Here is a 13,853-nt window from a genome sequence, read left to right as displayed (position 1 = left end):
TTTAAGACTGCAATGTCAAAGGCTCTTTATTGCAATGTTTCCATCAATTGACATAATATTTTATATGTTATTTGTCATAAGATGTAATTAGATACATAAACCCTACTTTTGATAAGGAGATTTTACTTCTAGCTTTGAAGGTGCAAAACATATGACAAAGTCTCCTCCTTACCTAGTGTTGTACTGCGCTTATTGGCAGATTTGCTCACCTCAGTAGGTCTTCCCAGTCTGAGTCAACTCCTCCTGCTGTATGCATCAGAGTTGGGAGTTTGGGGAACCTGGGCCTGCCTTCTCCTCCGGTTTCTAGCCCAGGGCCCGGTTGGATTGCTGGCTGTCTATGTACTCCCATGTTAACATTCTGCATGACAGCTACACCTTCTGTAGCTACTTCCCCACGGCCTCTTCCCCAAACACCTTCTTTACCCTTACCACAGGATCTTCCTCCTGTATCTTGATAACGCTGTACTCCTATTCCCAGCAGCACTATCCCTCTCTTCTTCAGTTCTTTGTGCCTCTTGCTCCCAGTCCTCTCACATACTTCCTCTCCTCTGGCTCCCCATCACTGACTGGAATGAGCTCCTTTTTAAACCCAGGGTGCCTGATTGGCATGCCTTAGATTGTGCAGGTGTTCTATCAAACCTGTCTGCCTTAATTGGTTCTAGCAGGTTCCTGATCTTCTAGTGCAGACTTGCTCTGGTTACTCAGGGACAGAAAACTACTCACCCAGTGACGTTCTATTTGCCTCTACCAGACTCCTGTACCGACTGGCCTGGGTCTGTCACATATCCCTCCCCTTGCTCAACCAAGGGGTTGGGCACTTGGGATGCCAAACAGTGCACACGTACAAGCCATCGCATTGCCGTGACGGTCCCTGTCTGTATTGCACATGGAACTGGAATGCGTTGGCAGGGATAAAGAACCACCTGTCACCTAGTATTCTACTATAAACAGAGCAATTAATTACAATTTTTAGTCAGTATTAATCGCAATGTAATTTTTTTAATCGCTGGTCAGCCCTTTTAGAAGGAGTATAGGATCGTGACCTATATAATAAAAACCCCATTATGGCCTTGAGGATGTTCACATGGGCCGCAGTTGTTACGCTGATGAGTGGGCCGTACATTTTGAGAACCACGGACTAGACTTTATCTAGCACTGCTTCCTGAACAGTCTGTAACATGCTGGGCGTTCTCTACTGGGGCAGTGGGAATGTCAATAATCAACTAGGGAGTATAGTAAGACATCGGACAGTATGGTACTTTGTGATATGAATTAAATAGAAGTTTCAAATTTGTATATTTTAGAGGTACAAAGGTAAGAAAGTCAACTTACTATGCCTTTCTACACTGAGGTAAGTCAGGCTCATTTTTTAACAAAACACAAAAGCAAACCAGGCCAAAATAAAACCAGATGCGCTCATTCCTTATTTCTGTAGTTTCAATTCTAGAATTAAAAACATATGATATCATTGCAGACATGGCAGAGCCAATCGAGCAACTGACGAGAAATAATCAACCTCAGGAGAGAGAAAGTATCCCATTTACACTGATACACCGCAAAGAAAAGGTAATTCTTTTCCAGCCAAGTATTTATTCCAGTATTTGAAAAGAGTACACTTTGATAAGCAATTTAATTTTCTAAGTGTTGCAAGACTGATGATGTAACTGAAAACATGAGGAAACAAACCTGGCCCTAATGTCTAACAGTCCATAACTGAATAAGGGGAGAACAGAGCACATAAGTGATTGAAATCAGTATGACTAGAATGAAAGTTAGGTGACCCAAAACCACTTCAGTATGTCAACATCCCACATCAGTAACTGAATGTGTACTTAAAAGTTTAAAGGATATTTTCCCTTTATTTACTTTGCCAGGTATGCAACAGATGTTACTTTCAAATATAATTTAAAAAAAATAAAGTCAGTGTTTTCCGAAGCAATTAGAATAAATCCAAATTAAACAGAAAAAGTTAAGGTGAGAGAGTATGAGATTTGTATGAACACTGCATAATAGCTACTGAAAGCTTAATGCAAGCTAAATACTTAGATATTTTAACTTCAAAAGTAAGAGTCCAAAAAAAGACTGCCCTCAAGAGTGCTTTTGATTTGTGAATTTGCCATTTTGTACAATCCATGCTTGCTCTGATCTCGAGAACAGAATACCTTCTCCCTACTCAGAGCCTGGGTCAGTTACAGTCTAGTTCTGCTTTGCAGATTTCAAGAATACACATGTAGATATCATCTTTAAAATGCCTCTGAGACAACATTTCCACTCCTTAACTATTTGAAATTCATTTCTAGTTTTCCACTTCCACTCTCAAAGTATATCACTAAGCTGGCTAATCAAGTGGTGGGATTAACTTCTGTTTATCGGATCCATTGTTTTGTCAGAACACAAAGGCTGTTACCAAAAGTGTGAGTAAAAAAAAAAAAAAAAAGACATTTAAAAGCAAAAAGGTGAAGCCAGCAGAGTTGAATTATCTATCTATAGCTAATTCAATTAATTTCACCCTGTTTACAAATAGACAGTACTAGTTGTTACTGGAACTACAAACATTCAATGAAAACAGATTTCAGAGCAGGGATTTTTCACCAATTGTATGTGCTCTTAACTAGTCATTACAAATATCAGCTTGGTCAAGCAGAAGGGAATCACAGAATAGACTATCAGGGTTGGAAGGGTGCTCATCTAGTCCAACCCCCTGCTCAAAGCAGGACCAGTCTTCTTTCCCATGATCCCTAAATGGCCCCCTCAAGGATTGACCTCACAACCCTGGGTCTAGCAGGCCAATGCTCAAACCACTGAGCTATCCCTCCCAGGTTGGAGGCGTATGGGCAGAAGAATCTGTGCTCTGTAGAGCATACTCCCACCCAGAAGCTGGAATCTAACCCACGATTCCTAAGCCTGGCTATTCCTCTCCTATCAGCAACTGTGAAACCCATCAGCAAAGCGTGCATCGCATCCCCCTCAAGTGAAAGTCCATACAGCAGTAGTACGTTATCATCCTCTATCCTTACTCCTTTACTTCAGGTGGCAGAAGATCTAAAGTTTCCACACCTACTGATAAACCATGTTGGTGTCACTATGATGCCACATGAGGGAATTATTTTCCTTAGTTGCTTTTTTAAAAGCCTAGGAAATTATAGTGTTGTTATAGCTGTGTTGGTCCCAGGATATTAGAGAGAAGCTGCGATTTAATAACCTCCTCCACAGGGGAGGGTTACTACAGCTCCTCTTCCAGGAACCAAAAACAGTGGGTGGTGATTAAGGCAAAACATGGGATCACAGAATATTAGGGTTGGAAGAGACCTCAGGAGGTCATCTAGTCCAATCCCCTGCTCAAAGCAGGACAAACCCCAGCTAAATCATTCTAGCCAGGGCTTTGTCAAGCTGGGCCTTAAAAACCTCTAAGGATGGAGATTCCACTATCTCCCTAGGTAACCCATTCCAGTGCTTCATTACCCGCTCAGCGAAATAGTGTTGCCTAATATCCAACCTACTGCAACTTGAGACCATTACTTCTTGTTCTGTCATCTGCCACCACTGAGAACAGTTGAGCTCCATCCTCTTTGGAACCCACCTTCAGGTAGTTGAAGGTTTCTATAAAATCTCCCCTAACTCTTCTCTTCTGCAGACTAAATAACCCCAGTTCCCTCAGCCTCTCCTTGTAAGTCACATCCTTAGTCCCCTAATCATTTTTGTTGCCCTCCACTGGACTCTCTCCAATTTGTCCACATCTCTTCTGTAGTGGGGGAACCAAAACCTAGAGCAGTACTCAGGTGTGGCCTCACAGTGTCAAGCAGAGGGGATTATCACTTCCTATCTGCTGGCAGTGCATCTCCTAATACAGCCCAATATGACATTGGCCTTCTTGGCAACGAGGCACACTGCGGGCTCATATCCAGATTCTCGTCCACTGAAATCCGGATCTTTTTCTGCAGAACTGCTGCTTAGGCAGTCGGTCCCAGCCTGACAGTGCATGCGATTCTTTCGTCCTATATGCAGGACTCTGCACATTGTCCTTGTTGTCAACCTCAGATTTCTTTTGGTCAATCCTCCAATTTGTCTAGGTCATCGGACCCAAGCCCTACCCTCAGTTTATCACTCTCCCGCAGCTATGTCATGCGAACTGGCTGAGGTACAATTCAGCCCATCATCCCGATCATTAAGAAAGATGTTGAACAAAACTGGCCAGGACGACCCCTAGGGACTCTGCTTGTTCTGGCTGCCAACTGAACATCGAGCCATTGATAGTACCGCTGCCCAACATCTAGCCAGATTTCTATCACCTTAGTCATTCAGCGTCATATTTTTAATTTGTTAGCAAGAGGCTGTGGGAGACATATTCAAAGCTTTGCTAAAGTCAACAATATCACCGTCCATCCGCTTTCCCATATCCACAGATTATATATAAAAGGCAATCAGGTGGTGCATGATTGGCCTTGAGGATCCGTGTTGACCTGTCCTGATCACCTTCCTCTCCTCCAAATGCTTCAAAATGGATTCCTGGGAGGACCTGCTCTATGATTTTTCCGGGGACTGAAGTGAGGGCTGACTGGTTGTGTTCCTGGGTGCTTTTTAAATAGCATTGTATTTGCCTTTTCAAAGTCATGGGGACCTCCTCAATGATCCCACGAATCTCAAAGATAATAGCCAATCTCTGCAATCAACATCAGCCATTCCCTCAGCACCTTGGATGCATAGATTGGACCCATGGACCTTGCACATCCAGCTTTTAAATAGTCTTTACTGTGTTTCGTCACCACTGAGAGGGCTGCCTCACTCCTCCCAGCATGTACTGCTCGTCAGCATCTGGAGCATGACTTGTTTGAAGACGAGGCAAGAAAGCTTGAGTAATTCAGCTTTACACTATTATCTTGTCACATCCTTGCCTCCTCATGTCAGTAAGCATCCACACTGTTTCGCTGATCAACTCTTCCTTGTTGCTAATGATCCTGCAGAAACCTTCTTGGTTATACCTTCAAAATCCTTGTAGCTGCAACTCATTGGTGCTTGCTTCTGCATGTACACTTCATGCTCTACCCAATAGTTTTATACTCCTCTAGTTATCAATCTGTCCAAATTTCCAAACTTCTTGGTAAGCTTCTTTTTGAGTTGCTCAGCAGAAGTTTCTCTGGTTAGGCCAAACTGAGGTCGCCTGCCAGATTTTGCTATTCTTTCTGTACTTCGGGATTGGTTTGTCCTGCACCTCAATAAGAATTCTTAAATACGCCATCCTGGACTCTATGCCCTCTCAATATTAAGCTTCTATGGGATTCCTGACCATCAAATCACCCAGATGGCCCACACACCATATCCACTTCCTGAGAAGCCTCACATATACTAATTCAGACTGGATTCCCCAGAGACCAAGAGACAGAGAAAGAAATGTAGAATAAACCACCTGAGTTTTAACTGACTTCAGGCTCTTTTTCCTGTTTCAACAAACAGAATTTTTCTGTAAGGGAGGGAGAGGCTGAGACTAATGGGTAATCTTTAGTGAACTTTTGGTATGCATATAGGAAAATACTTCTTTTTTTTATTTTGTAAGTTCTCTCCATAATGCTTTTAACCTTATGAACAAAAAGCGCTGTTCAAGAGCTGTGTGGTAACTCACTAATGTATTGCCAGCAGTTAGAATAGTTCTCAGAAAAAAAAAAAAAAAAAAAGAGCAGACACTAGTCTTTTAGGCAGACTGGCTTGCTGGGGATACCACAGTGTAGATCAGGTAGTGCTGCAGCATTAAAACCTCTGTCAGGAGGGCATAAGACAGTTCCCAGCCAGAAGAGGTGATGGCTAGAACCTGGAAATCTTTAAGCAGGTTCCTGAAGGGACCATGGAGGGAGACTACAGGTGCAGTTATCCTGAAACTGTGACAATTACATACTATTTTCCTCTACAGGATCTGTGCCTCATTCAATGGATGTGATGGAAGGTGCTCTGGGTATGAATCAAGGCTGTGTAGTACAGGAGGCTGTTGTCTATAGGACCCTTGTCTCATTTGTTGCAGAAATTAGAAGGTGTGTAGGAATGAGGCAGGGGACTGCAAGAAGAGAAAGATGGTCTCACAGTTAACACAGCTGAATGCTGCCCTGGAGAATCAGATTCTATCCCTGCCTCTGCCCCCACGCTCTTATGTAATGCTGGGCAAGTAAGTTAAAACCAAACTTTTCAGGGGTGTTTACTAATTGTGCTCCTCATTTTCTGGGTGCCCAACTTGAGACACTAGGGTATTATTTGAATAAATGCTGAGCACTCTCAGCTGCAACTGAAGTCAGTTGGAGTTGTGCTTTGAACATATGAAGTGTTATATAATGCTAAGTACACTGAAAAAATCACATTGTTGGCCTCTCAAATTAAGTACCCAAAATCAGTGGATACTTTTGACCTGTATCTCTGCCTTCAGCTCCCCTTTGGTAAAATGGGGATAGTAATATCTCTTCATCTCACACGAGTGCTGCAAAGATTAATTAATTAAGGTTCATGAAGCACTCAGACACTGCATGATGAGTTCTATAGAAAAACCCAGGAGGAAGTTAATACTGTCTTTAGAGCTGAGTTTGAATAGTGTGGAGTTAATAAGATGTAAAGCCACAAATTCAACCAGGAGGATAAAACGAATACAGAATAGCTGCTCATTAAGTGAGTACTGTCCATCCTGTGCACAGAATGAGGCAGGGGTTCTGGGGGGGAAAAATAGTTGGTCATCATGTAATTAGAGACTGTACCATAATGCATAGGTGTAAAGGGGCTGAATTAAGGTTGCATGAGCAACTCTAATGCTGGTATTTCTTTATCTTTGAGTGCTTGACATTGAAACCTCAATGTTCTCTGAACATAGTAATTCGGTAATTTACAGTGGTACTGCAAACTCATTGAATGCTAAATCAGTGCAAGTTATATTACCTTGCCACTAACCGGCACATAAATCTGTTTTATGATCAAGTTACAGCATCATTGATTTTGGCCCTTGTCAAGGTAATCATTTATATTGATTAGAGTTAATGGAAAACTTGGAAAAAATTAATGTATCAAAATCTGCAGATGGCCCCACTACCAGAGTTTTAAGTCTTAAAAAATCCTGCCACTTACCAGGGTAATAGTCTTTTGAGGCAAGTGGCTAGCACACAGACATATCTCAGAAGACAAAGCCCATTAGACAACCTTAGTGTTTGAGCTAGCTACAAAAAGTGAACTAAATATTAAGATTTGAAAAGCAATATTCTTTCCAATTTTTTTAAATTGAAACATTGAGACTTTAGTATTATCACTAGTCATTCTTTTCATTCTTCCTGCCTGTGTACCAGTTAGCTTATTTCTTTTCAAAATAGGCAAAGGCTCTGACTTAGTCATCTTAAACACTAAGGAGTTCTTTAAATAATGCATACCAAAGCTTAACATCAAATTAAGATACTAACTCATTGTCTGATTTTTTTGTTTGCAGTTTGGGGAAGTGCTTTACGAAAAACGTCAGTATGGAAAAGCTAAATGGGCTTGTATTAAAATGCAAGAAGAACAGTATGAACAGAGCATATGTCTGGGATTCATGAAGCTTATGAAATATATTTGTGAGCAGAACTCTTCAGGTAACTACAGATGCTAGTTTTGAATTAGAACATCTTCTGCTATTTATGCTCCAGCACCTCTCATCAATTCTTGTTTGATTTGCACCAACCAGTTTCAAATACACAATCCTTTATAGTACAAACAGCTCCCTGTGACAGCTTCTTTGTATTGGAAATGAGAAAAAAAAATCCCCAAACTGAAATGCCTCTTTGCACACCAAGTACACGATCAGCACTAGACAAATGAGTTTTTCCTGAAAGGCTGTCTGGATATTGGTAGTTCAAATATTTCTAACTGTTAGAATACTACTGAAAAATTCTAAGAGTCAGTTTGCACACTAAAGGCCAGAAAAGACCACTGGATCATCTATTTCTAATCTGATTCCTTGTGTAATACTGGCCATTAAATTTCACACAGGTACCTCTGTATTGAGCCAAACATGCTTTAGTCAACACAAGCTATCTTCCTTGTATTGGAAGGCATCCAGTCTTGATTTGGAAATTTGTTCCAATTATTATTGTTATAATTATAATTATAATTGTTAAAAAGTTGTGCCTAATTTCCAATATAAATTTCTTTGGCTTCAGTTTCCATATATTGATTTTTGTGCCCTTTTCTGCCACGTTACAAATCCTATGTATTAAAGGGCTCTTCTCCCCCCAAAAGTAAATATACATTAATCAAGTCACCTCCAGTTTTTCAACTTTCTTTCTAAAATGTGGACACCAGAAATGGACAAAGCATCCCAGTATCAGTCTCATCAATACCCATATGCAGAGGTAAAAATCACCTCTCTACGCATATTCCCCTCTTTATCCATCCAAGGATTGTATTAGTCCTTTTTGCCACAGTTATCATATTAGGAGATCACATTGAGTTGCTTGTCCACTATGACCCCTAAATCTTTTTCCAGAGTTACTGCTTTCCAGGATACAGTCCTTCATTCTGTAGATATGGCCTGCACTACTAGATGTGTAATTCTGCATTTGGCTGCGTTAAAATGCAAAATAATGATCAGGCGTGTGTGTGTGTGTGTAAATATACATACAAACCCATTAGGTTAATAAACCTAAAAAGACAAGTGTTCAGAGTTAAGGCAGTTTGTGTGGTCTTCTCTACACAGAGAGTTATTCCTGTGTAACTCCATGTCTGGAAGCCCCTATTCTGCAATAAAAATGCTCCTATTTCAAATCCAAATGGATTTAACTATCAGAGGGGTAGCCGTGTTAGTCTGGATCTGTAAAAGCAGCAAAGAATCCTGTGGCACCTTATAGACTAACAGACATTTTGGAGCATGAGCTTTTCGTGGGAATACCCACTTTGGGCAATGACATTTAGTTAGATAGGTGGCCATCAGGATTCTTTGCGTGCCTTAAGTGGATAAGTAGGTGCAGAAGAAAAGGCACCGCACTTAGGTGAGGTTAAGTCAGGAAGTAATGAACCACTTAGAATTCACGACACTAGCATTACTGCCTGAGTTAGACGTCTTGTGGGGTAGACTGAAGCCCTGTCCCTTTGCCGGAAAGCCGAACACGTCTGTGTTCAGGGAAGGCCCTCAGAACACTTCGATTTTAATAGATTGGATGTGCTGGACTAGATTCCAGGGCACAGTGGAAGATGTGTAATTATCATAGAGCAGTTGCTCTCGAGCCCAGCAGCCTAAAGCCACGCTATTTCTAATAGTCTGACTGAATTGCCATTGCGCCTGCTAGAAAAAGCTTTTTCACTCTACAGTAGCGTGATAGCTTAGTGCTGAAGCTTGAAGAAGTGTTCATAGTATGTAGTGTGTAAAACTTCATTGACATTAGTAAGTGCAAGAAGTTGCTCTGTGGTATTCTCTAGAGGTGAATGGGTCAGGGGTAGGTTCTTCAGGATTGTGACGGTGGGGATGATGCGATAGCCGTAATTGTGACTCAGTGGCAAGCTAACGGAAGTCGCACTTGATGAGGTAGGGGAGGCTGGGGAATGGATTTAGGGTGGAACTGGCACAGGTGCGGGCTGATGTTGGAGGCAGAGTGATGGCAGGTGGGGGCGGATTACCAGGCATTCAGGGTTTTGCAGTGGGGAACAGCACCATGGGGCTGCCACAGAGTTAACACGTTCAGGTGACAGTCCATACTAAACTGCCGAACTACTGCAGGGAACAGCCACCATGCCTTATGATGCTGACATAATATTGAAGATGGATCCACTGTGTTATACTAGTAAAAACAAAATTAATCCTTTTATAGTAACAGCTGTTAACAGTACAGTATCTTTCTAATATATTAAAAATAGGAATCTGACAAATACTAAAAGCACATTGCAAATCAAAGCTGTGTTTTGTATCTCTATAAATAATCACGTTCGAACCAAATCGAAGTCAACTCTGGAGGTAACTATTACACTCTGTAGATTGTTGCTGATGTTATAGAAGTATTTAACTTTTTGAAGTAAATTAGTTACGGTGATACTTGTATTGAGCCTTTCTATAAAAAAGATTGAATGATGAGTGCAACAGAGAACATTACACCTGACCATTGTAAATTTTAGGTTAAGAAACATTTTAGCAGTTATCACCATATATGATGCATACATTAAGCAGTATTATTGAGAATCACCATAGAACCACTGGGAAGAGGAAAAAAAATCTAGAGGGGATGCCAGGAAATACAATAAAATAATAGAATATAATTAAAAATTGGTTGTTGCAGGAGCTTCAGAGGGGTCACCAATGAAGACTCTATAATGAGAGAAATAAACTTTTTGGCAGAACTTCTGGAGAGCCCTGAGCTATGTTTGCAGAATATATTCATTGTTGCAGGATACACCAATCCAGCTGCTGCAAATCGACACAATGAAATATGGTTCCTGCAAAGACCGTAGCCTCCCACTTCTGATACCTAGCATTATCCAAATTCAGTATGTACATAATGGCGCACTTAAATATGCAAGTGAATCATGTCAGGCTAGTCAACAGCTTTATAAGTCTTTGTGATAAAATATACACAATTTTTAATCCTATTTTCCTAAACTACATATTGCAGTCTGTCAAATTAGCATGACAATCAATCCAATTTAGTTATTGAGCCATCAGTGTTAATATCTGAAATTCTACTAACAATTTTGAAAAAAAGTCTTACACAGTTTCTGATTAGATACTTCAGTTTTACAGTTTATCCATATTTCTTTGAGATTTATAGTACTTTTCAAATTCATTCATGTGAGCTTCTTAAACAGGGGTAAAGTCAAGTCACAAAGGTATACTTCATAAATTCTAGTGTTAAACTGAACTGTTTAGATTTTTTAAATATTAACATATTAAATATTTTTCCACTACAGCATCTCTAGGGTGCCATAAACATTTAGCTTAAGATTTTCAAAAGTGCTCAGTGTTGGCCCAACTCTGCTCAAATCAAAGACCATAATAAAAGTTGGGAGCAGAGTTTGGTCAATGCTGAGTGCTTTTGAAAAATCCCATTCTTGAGTACAGGTTTTCCCCACTTTTCTCAAAAAGATATTTAACCAAAGTATTTGTCACCTTCGAAATAGTGTGTCCAGGATGCGAAGAGTCAGTTGCATTGCTCATTCAAGTTTTGTTAGGAAATAGTTCAGTTTTTCCTTTTTTTAAAATTCGCTACCACACCCCCATATATGACTGAATACGGTACGCAGCAGACAGAAGATAGGCATGATTCCTGCTCAGCTATTCAACTTATTGAGTGACATGAACTTTAAAAACTAGAGCTTTGCCTAGATATTCAGAATATAGTAATCAAGGCAGATTAATTGGCATCACAGAAACTTGAAGGGATAAGTCTCCTGACTGAAATATTGGTATTTAGCAGTACAGCTTGTTCAGTAAGGACAGAAGGGGCAAAAACTGAGGAGGTCCAGACAGAGATGGGAGGCAGACCAGCTGAAAGTCTCTGGGTAAAGATAAAAGGGGGAGAAAATGTGTGTGACATCATGGTAGGAGTTAAATATAGACTACCACGAAGAGGTGATGAGGAATCTCTAGAAAAGACAACAGAAATATCAAACACAAGACCAGATGGTAATGGGGGAATAACTAGGTAGACATCCGTTGGAAAAGTAATATGGCAAAGTACAAGTTCTTGGAATGTACTGGGAACAACTTGGTGTTTCAGAAAGTGCAGGAAGTAACCGAGGGACAGTCATTTTAGATCTGATTCCAACCAATGGGGAGGAATTGGTAGGGAATCTGAGGGTCGAAGGCAATTTGGGATAGAATCTACCATTTCTTGATCAGTTTAAGGAAAGAGAGGAGGGAGAGCAGCAGAATAAGGACACTGCACGTCAAACAAGCAGACTTTAACAAACTCAGAACTGGTAGGTAAAGGTCCATGGGAAGAAAAATCTAAGTGATGAAGGAGTTCAGGAAACCTGGCAGTTTCTCAAGGAGACAATATTATAGGCAGAACAGTCATCTATCCTAAGTGAAGGAAATATAGGAAGAATAGCGAGGGTCAAATATGGCTCCATCATGAGGTCTTCAAGGACATGAACATCAAAAAAGAATCCTACAAAAAGTGGAAACATGGACAAACTACTAGGGAGCAGTACAAAAAGAACAGCACAAGCACGTAGGGACAAAATCAGAAAGGCTAAGGCACAAAGTCTGTTACACTGAGCAAGGGATATAAAAGGCAATAAGAAAATGTTCTTTAGCTATATTAGAAGGAAGAGAAAGATGAAGGAAAGCATAGGTTCTCTACTTAGCAGGGAAAGAAAGCTAACAACTGATGACATCACCAAGACTGATGTGTTTAATTCCTGCTTTGCTTTAGTATTCATTAAATACTCAACACAATTAATATTGACAACAAGAGGGAAGAAACACAAGCGAAAAGAAGAAAAGAACAAGTTAAAGAATATTTATCTAATTAGATGTATTCAAGTTGGCAGGGCTGATGAAATTCATCCTGGGGTACTTAAACTAGCTAAAGCAACCTTTGCGCAATTTGTAACTATCTTTGAGATCTTCTGGAGGTTGGGTGAGTCCCACAGGACTGGAGAAGGGACAATGTAGTAAATATTCTCTAATAAACCTTTAAATCTAGCTTTAAAAAGGGAAAAAAAGAGGACCTGAGAAATTCTAGACCACTCAGCCTAACACTGATACGTGAAAGATACTGGAACAAATTTTTAATCAATCAGTTTGTAAGTACCTGGACAATAATAAGGTTATAAAAGATAGCCAGCACAGATTTATCAACAACAAATCATGTCAAATCAACCAGACTTCACTCTTTGACAGGGTTATTGGAGGGCTATTGGAGAGTTATAGGAGGAAAGATGTGATATATCTTGATTTTAGTAAGGTTTTTGACACAGTCCCATATGACATTCTCATTCTCAAACTAAGAAATTGTGGTCTCAGGCCTGGTCTACACTACGCGTTTAAATCGATTTAACGCTGTACCCGTCCACACTACAACGCTCTTTATATCGATATAAAGGGCTCTTTAAATCGATTTCTGTACTCCACCCCGACGAGAGGAGTAGCGCTAAAAAAAAACAAAAAAAAAAAAAAAAAAGAAAAAGGCCATGACCTGTCCATGATGTACTATTACCCTTAACGAAACGGGATGGGGGATGGCCGGGGTGCTTGCACATGCTCGATGGGTGAGGGGCACGCCGGTGCTCGGGTGGAGGGGTGCCCTGATGAAGCAAGGGAGAATGGGTGCTTGGGAACGCCCCCTGGGCTGGGGGAGGGTTGGCAGGCTCCCACCTGGCTCGGCCTCGCCTGGAAAGCGGCACATCCCCTTCTCACTCTAGGCATGGCAGGGGGGGGGGGCAGGCAACTCCTGGTGTGCTGCCCTCTTCCCCAGTCACCAGCTCTCAGCTCCATTGGCCAGGAAACTGCAACATGGGAGCTGTGGATATGTGCCGCAACGCAGAACAGCGCGCAGAAGCCCCCTGGCTACACTTCTCCCCTAGAAGCGAGGAAGGGGAGTAACACTTCCAGGAGCCATCTAGGTAAACCACCTATGAACTCTCACCCTTCTGCTCCCACCCACCCAAACCTGCTGCTGCTGGGGGCTGGGCGGGGGTCAGACTGCCCAGCAGCAGCCAGTGTGTTTGGCAACCTGGCAGAAATCACCAAGTCAAGTAACTGGACCTCTGTACAGATTTGCAAGCCTTACTGGTAACTACTCTGATAATGGTCTTTCAACCAGGTGTGCACCCCTTATAGTATGTGAATTGAGGCCATGTTCTACACACGGGATAATATCGAATTAGCTAAAGGTTTTATAAACTGTATACTATAAATCGATTTCAGT

At 41.2% G+C, this 13,853-nt stretch overlaps 1 protein-coding gene across 1 annotated transcript in view; it reads right to left on the bottom strand.

Moving 5' to 3' along the window:
• Window positions 1–13,853, bottom strand: part of FANCM (FA complementation group M) — a 178,589-nt gene that overhangs the window by 113,905 nt on the left and 50,831 nt on the right.

The sequence above is a fragment of the Chelonoidis abingdonii genome, chromosome 4, assembly GCF_003597395.2.
Source record: "Chelonoidis abingdonii isolate Lonesome George chromosome 4, CheloAbing_2.0, whole genome shotgun sequence".
Taxonomy (NCBI): Eukaryota; Metazoa; Chordata; order Testudines; family Testudinidae; genus Chelonoidis; species Chelonoidis abingdonii.
The sequence above is the reverse complement of the archived record's forward strand: the minus strand, read 5'-3'. Positions and strand labels throughout refer to the sequence as shown.